Consider the following 19,894-nt stretch of genomic DNA (forward strand, 5'->3'; position numbering starts at 1 on the left):
ACCTAGCCAGTGACACTCAATAAATGTCAGCTATTGTATTTCCCTATACTTACTATTCTTATTATTACTGACCAGTGGAAACTTCCGAAAAGTTTTGTCCCAACCAAGCTTGAGACAAAATGGCCCCAATAAAGGGTGAGAGGGCTGAAGTCTAACTTATTCCTCTGCCCTCTCCATGGATCTGAGAATCTGGGACAGAACTGCCATTGCCAAAGTTCAAAGGCCTTGCCAAGCAGAAGCAGGTCTCTCCAGAAGGGAAAGTCAGATCTGGGAACCTCATGAACAGACTTCAAGAAGGATGTTGGGGCCGGACATAGTGGCTTGTGCCTGTAATCCCAGCACTTTGGGAGCCCAGGTGGGCCGATCACTTGAGGTCAGGAGTTTGAGACCAGCCTGGCCAACATGGTGAAACCCTGTCTCTACCAAACAATACAAAAATTAGCCAGGTGTGGTGGTGTGCACCTGTAGTCCCAGCTACTTGGGAGGCTGAGGTGGGAGAATTGCTTGAACCCGGGAGGCGGAGGTTGCAGTGAGCCGAGATGACACCACTGCACTCCAGCTTGGGCGACAGAATGAGACCCTGTCTCAAAAAAAAAAAAAAAAAAAAAAGAAAAGAAAAAGAAAAAGAGACGAGCTTGGCCTCAGAGGACTCCATGCCAGTGGTGTGTTTTCAATGGGTTTGATTCCAAAGGAAGACTGGAGAAGAGGAGATGGAGTCTTTTCCCTGGCAAGAACAGCTCTCATTCTCAAAGGAGCTCCAGAGAGGTCAAGAGCTAGAGGTCATTTGGGGCTGCCACCAAGACCAGCAGGCTGGGACAAGGACGGTACTGGTCACCCTAGCAGCCTCTGCCCCAGGCTGGGGAGGGAAGCTGTTGAAAATGCTCTCTGACCCAATTCCCTGATTTCTGAGTAACTGGTTTCCAATTACTCGGATAATGGGAAGAAACGGCAAACTCGTGAAGGCATAAGAGTGGGTAACTTTTCTCCCTAGAAGATAAAGGGTCAAGACAACTAAATGGCCTGAGGATGGTGCTACCTTGCAGAGCCAAAGTTCTGGGAATTTATGAGCTGACATTAGACCCAGAAAAGTTACACCCATTCAGCAAGCACAGCTCCTTAAGAATAGGACTGACCCTGAGTTCTCAGGATGGGCCAGTCCTGTTATGCGTTCTCAACACTGGGTGCTGGAAGGCCAGGTCCAAGAGCAGGCAAAGGATAAGCACACCCACTCCCAGTATGCTGGCCTAAGGAAATGATCAACAGGTGAAGGCCACTTCTGGCCTAGGGAGAGTCACTGACAACATATTGACAAGAGAAAAGACACAGAGAGCATGTGTGAAAACGGGGTGCTGGCTAATGCTGGGCATGCCACCACAAAGGGCTAGTCAAGAGCCACTGAGATGGTGTGGCTGGGCACAGTGGGGCACACTTGTAATCCCAGCTACTCACGGGGCTGAGGTGGGAGGATCATTTGAGCCCAGGAGTTTGAATCCACCCTGGCCAACATGGCAAGACCACATCTTTTTTTTTTTTTTTTTTTTTTGAGACAGTCTCGGTCTACCGTCGAGGCTGGAGTACAGTGGCATGATCTCCACTCAGTGCAACCTCTGCCTCCCGGGTCCAAGTGATTCTCCTGCCTAGCTTCCCAAGTAGCTGGGATTACAAGCGTGCACCACCACACCCAGCTAATTTTTGTATTTTCAGTAGAGATGGGTTTCACTACTCATCTCTACCAGATGTTGGGCAGGCTGATCTTGAACTCCTAAACTCAAGTGATTCACCTGCCTCAGCCTCCCAAAGTGCTGGGATTACAGGCGTGAGCCACTGTGCCTGGCCATATCTCTTAAACAACAACAACAACAAAAAAAAAACAAAAACAAAGAAAAAAATAGTAACTGAGATGACAATGAAGAGGTCTTGATAGAGATAAGGGTAGGTGCTTGAATTACAACCACATGAACCAACATTTACTGTGGAAAAGGCTGATAAGAAAACCTAGAATATGAAAATAAAAGGACTGTGGGTATAGCAGCCCCTTTTCTGTTTTTGCTTGTTTGTTTGTTTTGTAGAGATGTGCTGGGTTTCACCATGTTTGGCCAGGCTGGTCTCAAACTCCTGATCTCATGTGATCTGCCCGCCTTGGCCCCCCAAAATGCCGGGATTACAGGTGTGAGCCACCGCACACGGCCTATCAGCCCCTTTTCTGGACACAAGGCAGGACTGCACTTCCTGATTCCCTGGTAAATGGGTGATCATGTGACTCGTTCTGGCCAATGAGCTGTGAGTGAAAACAGAACATGCCGTTTCCTGGGCAGAGCATGTAACTGCAGGAGTGAGGTCTCCAGAGCCCTCTCTCCCCTCTGGTGCAGGACCAGCAACCTTCCAGATGGGGCTGCTCACTTTTAGATCTCTGAGTGAATAAGATGGACAGAGCCCCCAGCTGGCCCTGTGGACATGTGGCATGAGTGCGGAATAACCCACGGTTTTCAGCTAAGATTCTGAGGCTGTTGGTTAATACAGCACAACCAAATCTGTCCTCATAAAATAGCTGGTCCCCCTACCCCAAGCTTTTCTTTTTCATTTGTTGAAACAAAGGAAGGATGGAAGGGAAGGGAAAGGGAAGGGGAGAAAAGCAGATTAAGGCAAACAGGCCCCGACAGGTAACTGCAAGGTTGAGAACAGGATTTAGCTATGATTTTTTTCACATTGTAGTTTATTAGTATTTGGATGAGAGAGGAATGGGGATTTATCCTGTAAGGGGAAGATAACTTGTCAGAGCCCTTAGGAGCAGAAGGCAGGAGCCTTGATAGAGCCACATCACGACGTGGCTATTCCCCAGCATCCTAGGAAAGCTCACTCCTAGCAGTCCCCTCAACCTGCCAGATGAGTCCCTCGATCCCGTGCATCTTGGCCAAGGGGCTGCTTCATCTGTGTTATTGTTCACAGTGGCCCCTGAGAGGCCAGAGTCAGAGCTGATAGGAGCTAACCCCTCCCCTCTGTTGCCAGGCACCAATCTAGTCCTGTCCTGGGGGGAAATTACGAATCACAGGCTAGCAGAAAAAGAAAAAAAGGGGGCGTAAAAGGGCTGGCAGGTCTGGATCCACAAGGTGGGGAGTCAGAAGCCACGTAACAAAGCCTGACCGCACTGTGTGTGTTGCGGGGAGAGCAGAGAGGATCCCACACATGAACCTCCTGTTGCCAGGCCTGGAGGAAGGAACTCATGGAATCCTCTTGCCCACAGCACTCCTCCATGGCTGGCCAGTGCTCTTCTTCCCAAGCCACCTCAAGCACAGAGGTGCTCCCTCCCCAGGCAGAAGGATGCCCAGGGGTTAGAGGGCAGGGGCTGAGCCTCCAGCTGTGCAGCCTGGGGAAGGGCACATCCCTCCCCTCCCCAAGCCTGCTTCCTTGCCTGTGGAGTGAGGGTAAAGAAATATCCTTCCTATAGTCGCGATGAGCACACAGCCAGGGCCAGCCGTCGATTACCTCCCTCTGTGACTAGAGCTGACCATGCTGTACAGGTGTCAGCAAATAGGACTTTCTTCCTCACATGAGGCTGGATGTTCTCTGGCCTCAGCGGAGGCCTTTCTGGCCTTCTTTGGCTTTCCACCAGCATGATTCTGATAATCACCTCCACCAGAACTACCGGGACCCTTATCATATTCCAGGTGCTGCACTGAGCAAATGACAGACCTAATCTCCTTAGCACATAATCTCCATGTCCTTAGGAGGCAGAGGCCACTGTCACCATTTTACACATGAAGCAAGGAAGTCAAGAGGCAAAACAACCGAACTGAGGCTGTATAACCAGCAAATCTCCCCCAACACCCCCAGGTCCCTGTGGCTCCGGACACAGGCTCCTGAGCCTTCTGCCTTCATCAGGAAGGGAGTGGGCCGACAACACAGCTGGCTAGACGTCCTTTCCTGATGTGCAGGGATTGAGGCTGGGGGGAGCTATCATGTGGTCCGAGATACAATCTGAGGGGGCCAGAGGCAGGGAAGCACCCACAAGCACAGCGTCAACAACCCAGACTTGCCCCAGTTCCAGGAGAACAGGACAATTCTGAAATCCTAGCTGGCAGGCCTCAAGTTTTCAACCACAACGCCATCTCCTGAGAGCCACCTGGGTCAGGAAGCGAGAACCTGTCCAGGGCTGGAATCAGGGTCTTTCCATCCTGCCAGCCACCGACACAGCACACCACTGTCAGCTTTGCAGAGTTCTCCAAGATGAAGGGCCTGGCACTGGCACCCCAACCCGGAAATCAAGAGCAGGAATGGAGGCTGTGGGGGCAAGCAGACCGTGGTAAGGCCTGCCTAGCACCGCCCACGTTGCTGTCTTTCTACTTTAGTTGTGGTGGTTTTGCCAGGCAGAAAATCTTGACTTTTCTGTAATTCAAATGTATAAATATTTTCATCTTTTGATCTTTGCTCCCTAGACTGTTTTTTAAATCAGCCCACGGTTTTCTCAACTATTTTTACATTTTAAGTTTTTATCATTAAATCTTAAATCCACCGGGAGCTGTTTCAGTGAAAGACTGAGGTGTGCATCTGTGTACGTTTTCCTCCGGATGAGCACTCCAGTGTCTCAACAACATCTACTTACCCATCTTTTACCCACTGTTTTCAAATGCCAATATTTTCATAATTCTCACATTTTTTGGACTCTTCATTAACTTGTCTTTCACCAATATCACAATGATTTTGTTTGGTTTTCTTTTTCCCACATTGTTTTAATTACAATTGCTTCATGATAAGCTTAATACCAATAAGAGCTAGGTCCTCCCTTTTTCACAATTTTCCTGACCAGTCATGCTCATTTATTTTTCCTACACAACCTTAAGAACAGGACTTGGAGCTGGGTGTGGTGGCTCATGCCTGTAATCCCAGCATGGGATTGTTGGAAGGTTGAGGCAGGTGGATCGCCTGAGTCCAGGAGTTTGAGACCAGCCTGGATGACAGAGTGAGACCCCATCTCTAAAAAAATAAAAAATTAGCCGGGCTGGTGGTGCACACCACGCCCACGCCTGTCATCCCAGCTACTCAGGAGGTTGAGGCAGGAGGGTGGTTTAAGTACGGATTGCGCCACTGCACTCCAGCCTGGGTGACAGAGTGAGGCCCTGTCTAAAAAAAAAGAAAAAAAGAATAGGACTTCGATGGAGAATTAGTTATATTTATGTGTCAATTTAAGGAAAACCCATGGTTTGATCATGAATCCTCTTAGCCAGGAACACCACATATTATATTTGCAGCTTATATCACAAATGACTAATCTCTCTCAAATATATTAAGATCCTACAAACTGATTTTTTTAAAAAGACAACCTAACACAATAGAAAACATGAACAAAGGATATGTTTGAATGTTAAGTACAGAAAATTAACTACAAAAGGCTCCCAACATATAAATATTAGAAAATACTCAACCTCATTGATACAACAAATGCAAATTACAACTACATTATGATAACCATGTTTTATGTACCAGATTGGTGAAAGTCAGAGAGACGGATAACAGACTGTATCGGCCAGGGCTGGGGGGATGCAGATTCAACCGTCTCGACGGCAGTAAGTTGGTAACATCCATCACAATATAAATGCATAACCTTTCTCGTCCAGGAGTCTCACTTCCAGGAGCTGATCTCACAGGGTGAACTCACCCACATATGCACTCACACACATTGCTGCACTGTTTGTAATCGCCAAAAATTAGTAACCAAATAAAAGTCCAACAAGAAGGGACTGAATCACTTATGAAGATCCATATGGTGGAAGACCATGCTGCCACAGAAGAGAATGGGGAGTGCTTTCTGTAGTGACATGGAAAGATCTCCAAGAAGGGGCCGATCACTGAGTATAGCATGCTAGAATATGTATGGGGAGGGGAAAAAAGGGTTACACAAAATCAACATTTGCTTGTACAGTAAGTCTTCGCTGAACATTGGGGATAGGTTCTTGGAAAGTGCGGTATCAACTGAATTATACAGCAGGTCCTTAAATAACATCAATTCCTTCAACGTCACTTTTTTATAACAGTGAGAAAAAGATTGGTTTCATTATATATTTCATTTAAAGGCACAGTCCTCAAGAACCTATCGAAGACGTTAAGTGAGATCTTACTGGATGTGCACAGAGTATCTTGGGATGTGCACTAGAAACTGGTCAGAGTGGCAGCCACCACAGGGGAGAGGACCAGGGGGCTTGTGGGATCAGGGTGAAAGGGAGACTTCTCATCGTGTGCTCCCAGAAACTTAAAACCAGTGAAATGTCTGATTCACTTACTGAAAGTTTGTAAATTACCAACTGAGCAGTCTCTAGGAAGAGGACACGTTTGGAGTCTGAGAGTCAGACAGGCTTAGATTCAAATCCAGCCAATAACTAACATCCATCAAGCACCTCTGTGCACCCAGCCCAACTCTAAGCACTTCACATGAACTATCTCACTTAATCATCTCAATGACCCCATGAGGCAGAGCCGATTATTCCCATTGTACAGATGGGGACACCAAGGCAACTCGCCTTCATCCACACAGCTAATGATGAAGGAGCTGGGAGGGGGCCAGGGAGGCAGACTCTGGGCTAGACAACTGGAGAACCACACTCCAGATGTTCCAACACAGGGACACGTCTACAACATGTGCACGCACGTGGACAACTGTGTACATGTGCCTCAGGACTCCTCTGCAGATCTCAGAGCCCGTGCACTAGTCACTGAGTAAGCAAGAGAGTCATCAACAGAAAACAGAAATGATTTCCGCTGCTGTCCAACTGGTGCCCCCATTCCCACCAAATGGCACACGTGACAACCTCAGTCTCACCCAGGGCCACCTGACCCAGCTGCTTTGGCTGAGCACAAGGGGCTCACTGAAAACCCTTCCCTGCTCTCAGTGCCCAAGGAATCCTGGCTCTCCTCTCTCCAACCTCTGGCCTGAGGCTTCAGTACTTTCCAAGTCACCCAGAGAGCAGTGGGAAAAAAAGGGGCTGGTCCTTGGCTTTCTGCACTGAGAGGACCTCTGTGGGAAACTGGCACTGTGGGTCCATGCACCTGCTGGCTCCCGCCAGAAACCCGGAGGCTGCTCTCCCACAGCCACACGCCCAACATGCCCTGGTTCCCTCGCACACGCACAGGAGCCACAGGACGCGTCCTGGCCAACAGAATGGGAGCAGACGTAGTGGGTGCTTCCAGGCCAAGCTAGTTCAAGTGTATGATGAACGGCGTGCCTTCCCTAGACCCCATTCATGTGGCTGATGAAAAAGACTTGGATGACAGAATAACCTGATGGAGTGAACCCAGATTCTTGAGTCACTGCTTGGAGAGGCCGCTGGTCTCCACTGGACTGTGACATGAGCAGGAAACCAACCCCCAGAGGTACAGGGCAGCCTGTTCTAACACCTTCGCTCAGCCTGTTGACGAGCTCTCCAGCCAGGACAATCTCTCCCCAGGCACTGCTCACTGTGTGCCTATGCCAAGGATGGCTTTGGAACTCAAGTCCCAGATACTGGAAGCAATGGAGGGGTGGAGGCAGCTGTGGGCAGACCTGGGCCTTCAGTCAGTGATCTTCAACCCCCTTGAGACACTGTTTCCTCACTGGTACAATACAGCCGATGACAGCTGTCATCAGCATTCCACGAGACAGTGTTGGTGAAGCCTTAGCACCAAGCCTGGCCCAGAGCAGGCCCCCTGCAGGCACCTCCCCAAGCGGGTGTCAGCTCTCAGACCCTCCAGAACCTCATCAATCACAGTTCCCATTGGATCTCCCACCTCTAACGCCAAACAGTAACCGCCTTCAGGTTCAGCTTCGGCATTTCTAAGCCTCAGCGTCCCAGGCACAATGATGGGGCTGTGGCTCCTCCCTCCCATTGAGAACACTTCACTGCCTCCTCGCAGTGGTGCCTACTCAGGGAGAACAGAGACGCTCAAGCTGACTGAGCTTACATGGCTGATGAGTTGCAGAGAGTTCTCCTTAGCCTGTGCCCCCTCCCTGAGGACAGGGACTATGTCTTATTCCTCCCCGTGGCCCCTGTGTGGCCTGGCATCATGCCCAGTTGTTCTAGAAGCCAGCAAACATGGACTGAATTGATTCCCCAAAGCTGGAGAGATTCATGCCATTCACCTATCCATACAGTATGTATGGGGCATTGGGCATTTCCATAACCACCCTCCAAGGACATGTTATCCCTGCTTTGCACCGAAAAAAGAGGACACAATGAGATGAGGGAACTCGTGGAAGGTCACTGAGAGTAAGCAGCAGGCCCATGTTTTCTTACCACTCCCTTCCCTACAGCCAACACCTCACACTGCCCGCCCCTCACCTCCACCTGGGGCCTGGACCCTTAGGGACCCTGAGCTTAGTTGTGTCTGTGTTGGACTCTGGAGGGTATGTTGGGGGAGGTGAGAATCTTCCAGTTAAAGAATTCCACGATGTCCCAAGCAGCCCCAGGAATAAGCCACACATGCCCTGGGCCTAGCAGGGTAAGAAAAATAAATCCGTCTCTGGGCAACAGAGCAGGCAAGGACACCCGAGCCACCCGAGCTTCAGCCCCAGGGTGCACCTTGCAGAGAGGAGACATGGGCCCCAGGAAGCCCAAAAGGCACAGAGGCTCCAGGCAGCTGTGCTTTTAGCCAAGCTGGCAGGCCACAATCTTTGAGGGCTGAAGATGCCACGGCTCTGACAACAAGCACACAAGGCAGGAGATGAGCCACCACCCTTGGTCACTGGCACGGCTTCCTGGGCATGACTCTTGTCCTCCCAAGCAGGCCATGAGCATCTTACAGGCCCCTTCCTCTACAGCCAAGCATAGTAAGGATCAAACAGTCACAGACACTGACCCTCCCAGGCCCAAGAGAGTGGACAAGGCAAGGGTAACAAAGGAAGCCACTGACAGTCCCCAGCAGATTGTCTTCGGTGCACCACATCTGACTGTCCCAAAGCTGTGGCGAGGGATGGATTTCTATCTGAGCTCTCAGCCAGATGAATTCAAAGGCTGCTACCCCCTTCCAGACACCCAGCTACCCTGTCTCTCTGCACTTCCCACAGAGGATTTCAGATCCAGGACTGAACCACCTGGATCCCAACTTCCCTCCCAGATGGCAAGCACGAAGTTAGCGCGCAATGCAGGCTGCACTCCCTTCCAACTGCCAACATGGGAACTGAGGGTGTGAGAGCGGCACCCCGCATTTACACTCAGTAGAGCTGACTGGGGAATGTGCAAAAATAAAATGAGGTGACACGTCCCACTTGACAAATGCTGAAAACATCAAGAATGCAGTCACAGCCACCCTTCTTGCTTCTGCCCTTTATCCAAGATGTAAATAAAAGAGAAACCGTTACTGCTTCATGAATCACACACAAAAGCCTGTTCTTTACTCTCCTCTGGTTTTCTCAAAGCCTCAGTTTGTGTGAGTGATGCATGGGAAAGACAACAGGACTTGTTTTCTTTCATTCATTCATTCATTCATTCATTCATGAACTCATTCATTGAGTAATTAAGTGAACAGAGTAATTTTGTGCCTAGCATTGCTCAAGCTCTGAAGATACGACGTGAAGATGACCACCAGGTCCCTGTCCTCAGTGCTCATACTCACACCCTAGTGTGGGAGACAGACAACAAACAAGCAAATGAAGTGACTGGAGGCAACACCGAGGGCTGCAACATCAATGAAGTGCAGAGGGCATGATAGGAAAGGGGGGCACTCGTCAGAGAAGGCCTGGTACAGGCTAAACTGTGTCCCCAAAAAACGGTATGTTGAAGTCCTAACCCCTAGTACCTCAGAACGTGACCTGGTTAGGAAATGGGGTCTTTGCAGATGACCTTTGTTAAAATGAGGTCATTCCAGAGCAGGTAGGTCCCTAGTCCACGATGACTGGTGCTCCTATAAAAAGGGGAAATTTAGACACAGACCCGCACAAAGGAGGAACATCGTGAGGAGATGAAGGCAGAGATGAGGGTGGTACTTCTACATTCCCGGGAACGCCAAAGATGGCTGGCAATCCACCCCCAAAAGGGAGAGACGGCTGGAACAGGCTCCGCTGCCTCGGAAGGAGCCCCACTTGGGATCTCAGACTTCTCACCTCCGGAACTGGGATGGGTGCATTTCTGCTATTTAAGCTGCCCAGTTTGTGGCCCTTTGTGACAGCAGCACTGGCAAATGAATCCAAGGCCTCTCTAAGGAAGGCCTGGGCAAGAAGGCGGCCCAGGAGAGACCTGGGGAAGAATGTTCTGAACTAAGAAGAAGGCAAGTGCAGGGGTCCCGAGCAGAGGAGGCCAGCGTGGGTGCAGGGGACGGGGGACAAAGAGGTGGGGGCACGATTGGAGTCAGTGTCCTCAGAGTGGGGGAAGCTGGCAAAAGGCCATGAGTGAGGGAGTTAGATGCCTCAGTCCCTTTGGAGAGACCACTGTGGAAGTTAACACAGGTGAGGTGTCAGCACCTTGCCTGGTACAGGCTGTAAGCGCTTCATACATGGCAGTTGCCATTTTTATGGCCTCATGGAACAAGGGACTTAGGTAAGATTTTCAGAAACCATGATGCTTCGAAGACAGCAGCGGGCCAGGGGTCAGGCGCCTGGCACTGACTTGCTGTGGGACCTTGAGCCATCATTTCCCTTGTCTGGAAGCTGGGGGCCTGGGCTTTAATGAGGGCCATAGACCCCCCTAAGGCCTCCTGGTCTGGCTCCAAGAGGTGGTGGTATGAGAATAAGTGCCCATCCCCAAGTGGGATTCTGACTTCATGTCCCCAGACTTCTCCCTTCCACGCCCTGGCTTCCGGCCTGGGATGTTTATTTTTGCTGACAATAAAAAACATATTTCAATGTTTGCTTTATCTCCATGTTCCCCCTAGAATGGCAACTGGCAGCCCCGGCCACAAGTGGCAAAGAATTCTCCAAGCCAAAAAAATTTTCTATGCATCCTTTTTAACAATAAGGAGAGAAACTCTGACTCAAACTCCTACAAAGCCTGCATAGATTATTATTTAAGCCCTGAAGCTGTACTCTTTCTATATTCATTGCTTTCCAATCCGAAGAGAGCATTCCTTGAGGCAGTTTTCCAAACTGGTATTTGATATAATAGTAATAAAGCAGCCAGGTGCAGTGGCTCACGCCTGTCATCCCAGCACTTTAGGAGGCTGGGGCGGGCGGATCACTTGAGGTCAGGAGTTTGCAACCAGCCTGGGCAACACGGTGAAACCCCATCTCTACTAAAAGTGCAAAAATTAGCTGGGCATGGTGGTGCATGCCTGCAATCCCAGCTACTCGGAAGGCTGAGGCAGGAGAATCACTTGAACCCAGGAGGCGGAGGTTGCAGTGAGCCGAGATTACGCCACTGCACTCCAGGCTGGGCGACAGAGCGAGACTCCATCTCAAATAATAATAATAATAATAAAGCATTAACATCCTTTTAAACATCACATGAAAAGGGGAAGTTCAGTACTCAAAATCATTTGCAAAGACTCGGTTGCGTCAAGCTAAGCAGCAGCAGAAGCTTTCCTGCAGGACTTCTCAGATACTTTAATATGTTCACTTGCACAGAGATTTGCAGAGAGGAAGAAGCTGACACTGAAACCCTTGCAGACTCACTTGGGAGAATTCCAGAGAATGCTGCCAGGTCACAGAAATTTACTGACCCACATCTGACCTGCCCCACCCTCGATGGGAGGAAGTCCCCCAGGGACCACGTACACACCATGCTGGGCGGGGCAGCTTGATGCCCTTGAATATCTTCCGATTAGCCTCATCTAGAAGGCACATGTCCACCCAGCTCTGGCTGTGACCCTGGTGAGTCGCTGGGACTCACGAAGGGGCCATCGCACTCTGCAGACTGCAGCGTACTCCACAGCTCTGAGCAGCTGCTCAGGGAATCGGGTGACAAAGGCCAGCACGGATCGGATCGTGCACCCTGCAAAGCCAGCCCTTTTCTCTAGGGGGTGAGCCCTTTAGCAAAGGAGCTGGTGGGCTTCATCTCCCTGGGCAGCAGTTGTGAGCTGCTGAGAAGGCATGGACACAGAGACACCTAGAGAGACTCAGGGTGAAAGCAGATCTGTGCCAATGCCCTGCCAGGGCTTGGGAAAGGTATAAGCATCGGTTTTCCCAGGGTCTACAAATGAAATCAGCACACTCAAATTTGTTGGGTCCCAGTTTTTGCTCAGAGGCCTGTGATTAAGTGTCATTTGTTATTCCTGCAATCCTACAGGTGAGAGTAGGACCGAAGGTCATCTCAGCCAGGCCTAGGGACAGGGTCAAGGGAGGTTTCCTGGGGTGGGTGATGTTAAGATAAACCAACTGTGCATTGGCACAGCAGTGCCTCAGTGACTCTGAGGCAGCAGCCATGTGACCTGTGAGCCTTGTGAAAAGGAGAATAAGAAAAGCTGGATCTGCTGCAATAACTTCCTAACCAGAGAAGGAAGGAGGCTTCCTCAAAGCCCCACAACAGCCGATGCCCCCCAACATTCCCCACCACCTCCTCTGGGCCAGCCCTGCTGGGCACAGACATCAGAACCAGGGTCTAGAGAGGGAACACTGATGAGTAATCAGTCAACAGTGACCACCCAGGAGTGAGGGCCCCAGGACAGGACTGGTAGAGGAACAGCGGGAGCCTTGAGGCTGGGAGGCTCCTGCTGAGAAAACCAAACAGCACTTCATGGAGGAAGCCAGGCCAGACAGGAGGTAAGAGGTACGTGTCTAAGGAAAGGCAGAGAGGAGAAAGAGGCGCTAGAGAGAGACAGACACACACCCACTGGTCCCCAGGGCCTCAGGAACCAGGGAGGGTTTCTCCTGGAAGAGAACGGCGTGTGTGAATGTGCGTGCCTGTGCATGTGGGTGCGTGGTGGGGCACAGGAGGGCTCTCGGGCAGCACAGGGGTAGCTAGGTGGAGAGGTCTAGAGCTAGGGCAGGAATGATGCAGGGGAGGAGGCAGAAAGAGAAGCAGGACTGCACAGCAGCTGTGGGACTGGGGACTGAGGATGGGGCAGGGGGCAAGCACAGGACCTCTTCTGGTGAGGGGCAGGGGTGAGGCACCAGCTGGCAGCCTTTTTCCAAACTCAGGAATGGGGGAGAAAGAGTGGGCTCTGATGCTGGGAGCCCCCAGCTCCCTATCCAACGTGTAGCCCCAAAAGCCGTCTAATACTTCCCCATGGGTCCCTGGTAAGCCCTGCCCCGACACCTTCCTCCCAGGTGCCCTCCCCCACATCCTGCCCCCAGCACACTGAACTGGGAGGTGGCTTCAGCCACACAGCACCTGCAGCAGCCGGGGGTTCCCATGGCAAACCACCACCCCCCCCCACTCCCCCACCCCCTGTCGGAGCAGGAAGATGCTCTGGAAAACCTACCCTGACCAGAGGCAAAGTGACTGGGCTCACAAAATGCAAAAAGGCTCCTGAGTCTCTTGATTCTGACCCAGAAAACTCTTCTGGGGGCCCTACAGGCCTCCTCAGAGGGCGACTCCGGCCTCTCTGCCCAGTCTGTGCCTTCACTCCTGTATTTCTGTGCTTTTCCTCTCCAAGAATAGAATGGGGAGGCGGGCTCCACCACAGCTGGCCCCCCTGGGCTGGGAGATCTGTCTGCTCTGCTCCCCACTAGAGGGCAGGCCAGCCTGAGCTGCCTGGGGGCCCCTGGGACCTCCCACATCCTGCATGAAGGTGGGGACTCAGTGAAAGCCTATGGCTAAGTGGGCACATAATGACCCACCAAGCAAGGGAGAAGCAGACACTGAGATGGAAGCGGCAGCTGCGCCCACTGAGGGAGGGTGAAGAAGCCAGGTTAGCAGCGGAGAAGGCTGGCATGGCCCCAGCACACACGGGCAGTGGGCAGTGGGCAGTGCCAGTGCCCAGGGGCTATGCCCTGTGTGGGCCTGCACCACAGGGCCGAGGATTCAGTGGTTCCCTCCAACCTGAGGTCCTGGCCCTCCCATCACCTATGGGGCCTGGCAGGCCTTCCCTTCTCCAGCCCCACCCCAGGTAGCACTGACAGGCCTGGCCTCTGGGCACCTGCACCTACAAAGCAAGTCCTACAGGGTGAACACACCTCCTTCTTTTGGGTCCTGCCTCTTCTCTGCTAGGTTCTAGAGGCTTCAGGACAACAGCCTGCTGTCCTCTGCCCACCACCCCCTCTGAAACACACAGATGAGCTCACCTGAGCTCTCAGCTCACTAGGATGCTGATCTGTGGGACCTTGGTCACATTACGTTGCAGACATTCATTCAACAAATAGAGACCAGGCACTCGCTGTGGACTTCATGCTGCACCAGGGCAGCAGGGATGGCCTCAAGGGCAGACATGGTTGGCAGTTGGGCCAGTGAGGCAAAATAAAATGGAGGCTCTTCCAGAATGACCCAAAAGAGTGCAGTGAGCACACAAAGGCAGGCACAGGTATTCACGCTGGGCAGTCAAAAGCCGACTCAAAGGAGATGGCAGGTAAGCTGAGCCTTGAAGGACAGTGGAATGCCTCCCTCATCTCCCATGGGTGTGTATATCTGCACATGTACACCAGAGAGCCCCAAATCACCAGTGCAGACTGATGTGCTATGGAAATTCTGCACTGAGAAGCCAAGGGGAATGGGAGGTCAACAAATGGCCAAAGAGGCCACGCTGCCTAGGAAACAGGACTGGAGGGAGGGAGGGGGCTCAGGCCGCAGAAACCCGTCTGGCTGCTGTGACACTGGTGAGTGGGAGGCAGTGGTCTACCAGGCGCTGCATGAGGCCCAGAATGGGAACAACCATGGCTGTCCAGGGCCTGGTGCCCGACAGCACCGTGAACAGCTGCCTCACCCTCCTGGGTACCAGGAGGTGGCAGAGGCATGTTTCAACCCACCCAGGTCGGTCTGGACCAGAGCCTCCTGCTTCAGTTACTAGGCCTGTCACCTCCCACCAGAAACCAGCTGGGCCCAGGGCCTAGCCAGGAGCCCAGAGAGGTCCAAGGCCTGGGCTAAGGGTGGCAGGCCCAGGTGGATGTATGTGGTGCCAAGTGGCTGCCTCTTCCCAGCCTGACTCCGGCACGTGATGACTAATTTGAATTGTTCTAATTCCCGAGGAGCATCCTCAGAGTTTGGAAACAGGTGGGAGGAGCACTCGCCAAGCCCAAGGCCACCCTTTCCAAGAAAGGGCTACGAAAGCAATGGTGGCGTCAGTGAGACCTGCCCCTCCCCAGGAGCCCAAGGTCCCAGGAGCCCAAGGTCGGTAACTTCAAGAGCTACGGGGAGCAGAGGCCACAACTGGAGGGACACTGTCCCCGTCCTACCGGGAAGGGCCGCTCCTATAGCAACCAGCCCTGCCCCAGGAGGTCCACATGGTGCAGTGGACTGCAATGTCTAAAGGGCATGCGGTTGAGGCCACAAGGTCACGCTCTGTGACAGCGTGAGAAGAACTGCAAACATCTCACTGAGGTTTAAGATAAACCAAAGATGCTGAGAGAACAAATGTGACAGGCTCCTCAGTATTCACGGCTGCTTTCCCGCACGTCAGACACAGCCAACAATGACAAACACGTGACCTCCTCCGAGAGGCTGGTGGGAGCACGTGCCCCATTTGACCCCCACGGCTCTTGCTGTTTGCTGGTGGCAGCCTCTCCACACCCACTAACCCCCAGCCACTCTCCCCGGCGTTCTGTGGCCCACACCCCTCATGACTCACCAGGCTCAGCACCCCAGGGGCCGGGTGAGGGCTCTCCCCCAGGAACACTGCCCCTATTCTCTGGGCTCTGGGATCGTTACCAACAACCCGCACCGCATTCTCTCCCACTCATCTCAATACCGCAGGGGAGGATGCAGCCCCCAGAACTTGGAAATGCCAAGAAAAATCCCCCCAGAGCAGAGCAGAGAAGGGCTGAGAGATGCTGACAGCTGCCAAAAAGGGACCTACCTGCTGTCAAGGGGTGGAAGCCCCAAACCTCAGTGCTTGTGACTGTCAGAGAGCTGGGAAAGCCACGGAACACACAGAGCCTCCCGGCTCGGCGACAATGCCCTGGCTGTTCCCCCGGCCCCCACCCCCTAACAATGCTCCTTTTTTCTTGGGCACTGACCCTCACTTGTCAGGGCTCTGTCCTCAGAAGAGCCCGCAGGCCCAGGCAGCTGGACCAGGGAGGCCCTGGAAGGCTGTTCCCCTGCTCCCTGGGTGGCTCCTGCTCTGAGCCAGGCCAGTCCCAATCCCTGGGGCCTACACAGGAAGCCCCGGAGCCACAGCAAGTCTCCCTGCCAACCCTCTGACCCTGGGACAATGGCATCTCCATGCCCCTTGCATGGTCAACAGGGCAGTGTTGATAGGAAAAGAGGAGACCAGCATTTCTCAGCCTAGGACGTCAGATCCTGCCTGCATTTCACCATGGGTGTGTGTGGGTGTGTGTCTGCCTTTCTTTCAAACAGATGGTCAAGGTCAAACTCACTGAAAATTCAAAATTTGGTAAGAGTTATTAAAGGTATTTCAAGGAATGTGACGGTTGGGTTTCACTGCTGGAATAAACAGCAGCCACTGGCTGAAGGCGCAGGTAAGCTTCAGGATGTAGCCCCAGGCCCCAGCCACCTAGATGCACCTTACATGCTCACCTGAGCAGCCACCTGCAAGGCTGGCTCCCACTTCACAACGGGAGTCCAAGGCCAGGCCCAGGACTCAAGAACTCCTACTGGCAAGCCCGGGGCTGAGATTCAAACTCAGCTTCCTGACAAGGTGTGGTCCGGATGCTAAAGACAAGGAAGACAGAAGAGTGCCACCTGGGGCTCTAGGAACCCTTAACATGACCCAGCTGCCTCCTGCAGTGGAGATGGTGAGACTCAGGCAGAATAAAGATACCAGCTGTGTCTATAAAGTAATACAGCTTTTCAAAAAAACTGTCTTTTTTCTCTGATCAAATTAATGTCCATTGTAAGAGATGTTTATATCTCCAGTTATTTACTCAGGGATCGAAAAATTTTAACTTAATCTCAGAGATAGCCTGTAACATTTGTATTACATAACGTACTCCTCCAAGTTTTTAATATTTATCTTTGCTAAAACTGAAATTATACTACACAAACATCTGGATCCTACTTTTTAATTAACAAACTATAAGGAATATATTCCTGTGACATGACATTTTTTTTTTTTTTTTTTTGAGATGGAGCCTTGCTCTGTTGCCCAGGCTAGAGTGCAATGGCACAGTCTCAGCTCACTGCAACCTCTGCCTCCCAGGTTCAGCCTCCCAAGTAGCTGGGACTACAGGTGTGAGCAGTCACACCCAGCTAACTTTTGTATTTTTTGTAGAGACGTGGTTTTGCCGTGTCAGCCAGGCTGGTCTCAAACTCCTGACCTCACGTGATCTGCCCACCTCAGCCTCCCAAAGTACTGGGATTATAGGTGTGAGCCACCACGTCCAGCCAACATTGCATATTCTTCTAAAGCATTATCATTAAAAGGTAAATCAAGCATAATTTATTTAATCAATTCCCTACCTTTTAATGTTTGGTTGTTTCTAATTGTACAATTATACATAACACAGGAAAAATGATTAAATTATATCCATATACTCTCTTTTGGAAGGGAAAGAAAAGTGGGATATATGTGGGGTTTTTTTTGTTTGTTTGTTTTTTGAGACAGAGTCTCACTTTGTCGCCCAGGCTGAAGTGCAATGGTGCAATCTCGGCTCACTGCAACCTCCACCTCCTGGGTTCAAGCGATTCTCCTGCCTCAGCCTCCCATGTAGCTGGGATTACAGGCATGTGCCACCACACCCGGCTAATTTTTGTATTTTTAGTAGAGATGGGTTTCACCATGTTGGCTAGGCTGGTCTGGAACTCCTGACCTCAAGTGATCCACCCGTTTCGGCCTCCCAAAGTGCTGGGATTACAGGCGTGAGCCACCGCACCCAGCCAGATATGTGTTTAAAACCGGAAAACCATTATTCTGAAGACAAAGACATAAGTGCCAAGCAACTATCTAAAAAATGCATCCAGTGGAAAATGGCATTTCCTGGACATGCCAGAAAATAAGATACTCTAATACCGTTCCTAAAACCTGTGACCTATTTCTTGCTCAGTTTTTCTCTGAACTGAGCCCCAAAAGATGTCCCAAGTTGGGAGTTAAGTTCCCTTTGCTACCACCGCCGACCTTGCTGCCATGGCTACAGCGTCCGCCTGCATACGCCCAGCTCTCACGGGGGTGCTGCCAAACTCAAGAGCCCACCACTGACTTCCCCTTTCCTACTAAACGATGCCCAGAGTTCTGGGCACAGGCCTTTTGGGCAGGCTCTGGCCCCAGCATGCTTTGGGCTCCCTCTCCTATTTGCTCCATGCTCACGATACCCAGAAACACCCCCCACCTCCTTGTTCTACAGAGGCTGTTCTCTCTCCTTCTCAGCTACTCAACCTTCTCCCAATCCATGTCAACAAGACGCCTCCTCTTTTTTTGCTAGGCATGGTGACTCACACCTGTAATCTCAGCACTTTGGGAGGCCAAGGCAGGAGAATCACTTGAGCCTAGGAGTTCAAGACCAGCCTGGGCAACACAGCAAGACCCCTTGTCTACAAAAAAAAAATTAAAAACAGAAACCTCCTCTTCCACCCTGTGCCTGCTGGAGACTTTGTATCTTTACCAACCCAAGGTGCTTGGTGTCAGACCCCCAGACTCTGGAATCTTGAATCCGCTGCTCGCAGATCTGACTGGTCACTTAAAGCCCACTGTGCTTCTGTGACCACTGAATGGGGGACCAGGACGCACCTACACCTCACAGGGTCGCTGTGATAAGTCGCTGAGGCCGTCTCAGCCCCACACCCCGCAGCAAGCCAGCAAGCTGTCAGGCTGGTATTCAGCCTCAAAAACACTTGAGGAGCTAAACTGGGAGTTCTCCCTGCCAAGTCTCCCTTGCTGTCAGTTTCAGTACAGGAAGTACAGGGTGGTTGGGAGGGGACAAATGACACCTTTGCTTCTCCAAGGCCACTGAGTGTTCTTACTGGCCCTCTGTCTTCCCCACAGGGCCTCCTCCAGAGGGTGTCCCGCTGTGCAGGACACCCAGAAACCCTCTGGATGGGGTCAGAGTGCACACGGGTGCTCCTGCCAGCCCCTGCTGGGAGGCACCCCACCTCCAACTCAGGCTGACGGGAAGAACGCCCAGTGCCACTTCTATTAATTCAGCCAATGTTTTGTTCTTTTTGGTTAAACTGCCTTAATCTTTAAAACCGCATATCCACACGTCTGGCAGGCTCTTTATGCTCATGATTTCTCTGGGAGGAGAAGCAAGACAGACTTCATAGCCACTTACAGACCAGAAAACTGAGGACTCAGAGGGTCTGTGTCAGGGTGGACAATGGGGAGCCTGGGCTTCAGCTACATGAAGCAGGGCTTTGCTTCCTCCTATGAAAGCAGGGCCTCGGCCCAGTGTCCTTCACTGTGGCCTGGGGTATAAGGACAGAGCAGGGGTAGGGAGGGGAGATAGTGGAGGAGAGGCGGTCTTGGTCCACTTTGCCACTCCCCACCTGCAGGGGCCCTCACCACCAACAGAATGAGGTCCAGGCCCCTGGCCAGAGCACACACGGTCCCCTGCCACACCGCTTGGCCCAACACCCCTGCCCAGGCACCCTGCAGACACTGTATACACCAAATACTTGGAGTTCCCCCAAATGCTAAGCTGGCTCGTGCCTTGAGGCTTCCTGCACGCAGTCCCTCCTCTTCCTCAGGACCTGGTGAGCTCCCAGCCTTCTCTGAAGGGCCCATTCAATGCCCCCCTCTCCCCCCCGCAGGAGGCTGCCCAGCACTCCCTGAGCAGGAAGTAGCTCTGTGCCCCCTCTGGGTCACTGCCATTCTCTTTCTCTGGTGACTGCCTCCCTCTGGGTGGGGCCGTATGCAGCTGTAGGAAACAGCCAAGCCTGGGAGGCAGGAGAACTAGAAGCAAGGTCCTGGTCCCATCACCTGGATGGAAGGCCCTGGGAACTACTTCACCTCACCA

At 52.0% G+C, this 19,894-nt stretch overlaps 1 protein-coding gene across 4 annotated transcripts in view; it reads right to left on the reverse strand.

Annotated features, from left to right (window-relative positions):
• ITPK1 (inositol-tetrakisphosphate 1-kinase) overlaps window positions 1-19,894 on the reverse strand; it is a 177,873-nt gene that overhangs the window by 81,477 nt on the left and 76,502 nt on the right. Inside the window, exon 1 of one of the 4 annotated variants that reach the window (XM_055097969.2) lies at window positions 13,318-13,337. The exons of the other annotated variants lie outside the window; for them this stretch is intronic. The gene's annotated coding sequence lies outside the window, so the exon portion shown is untranslated. Of the gene's footprint in view, window positions 1-13,317; window positions 13,338-19,894 lie in introns of those variants that run through there. 4 annotated transcript variants of the gene reach the window in all.

Source organism: Pan paniscus, chromosome 15, assembly GCF_029289425.2.
Source record: "Pan paniscus chromosome 15, NHGRI_mPanPan1-v2.0_pri, whole genome shotgun sequence".
NCBI classification, from domain to species: domain Eukaryota; kingdom Metazoa; phylum Chordata; class Mammalia; order Primates; family Hominidae; genus Pan; species Pan paniscus.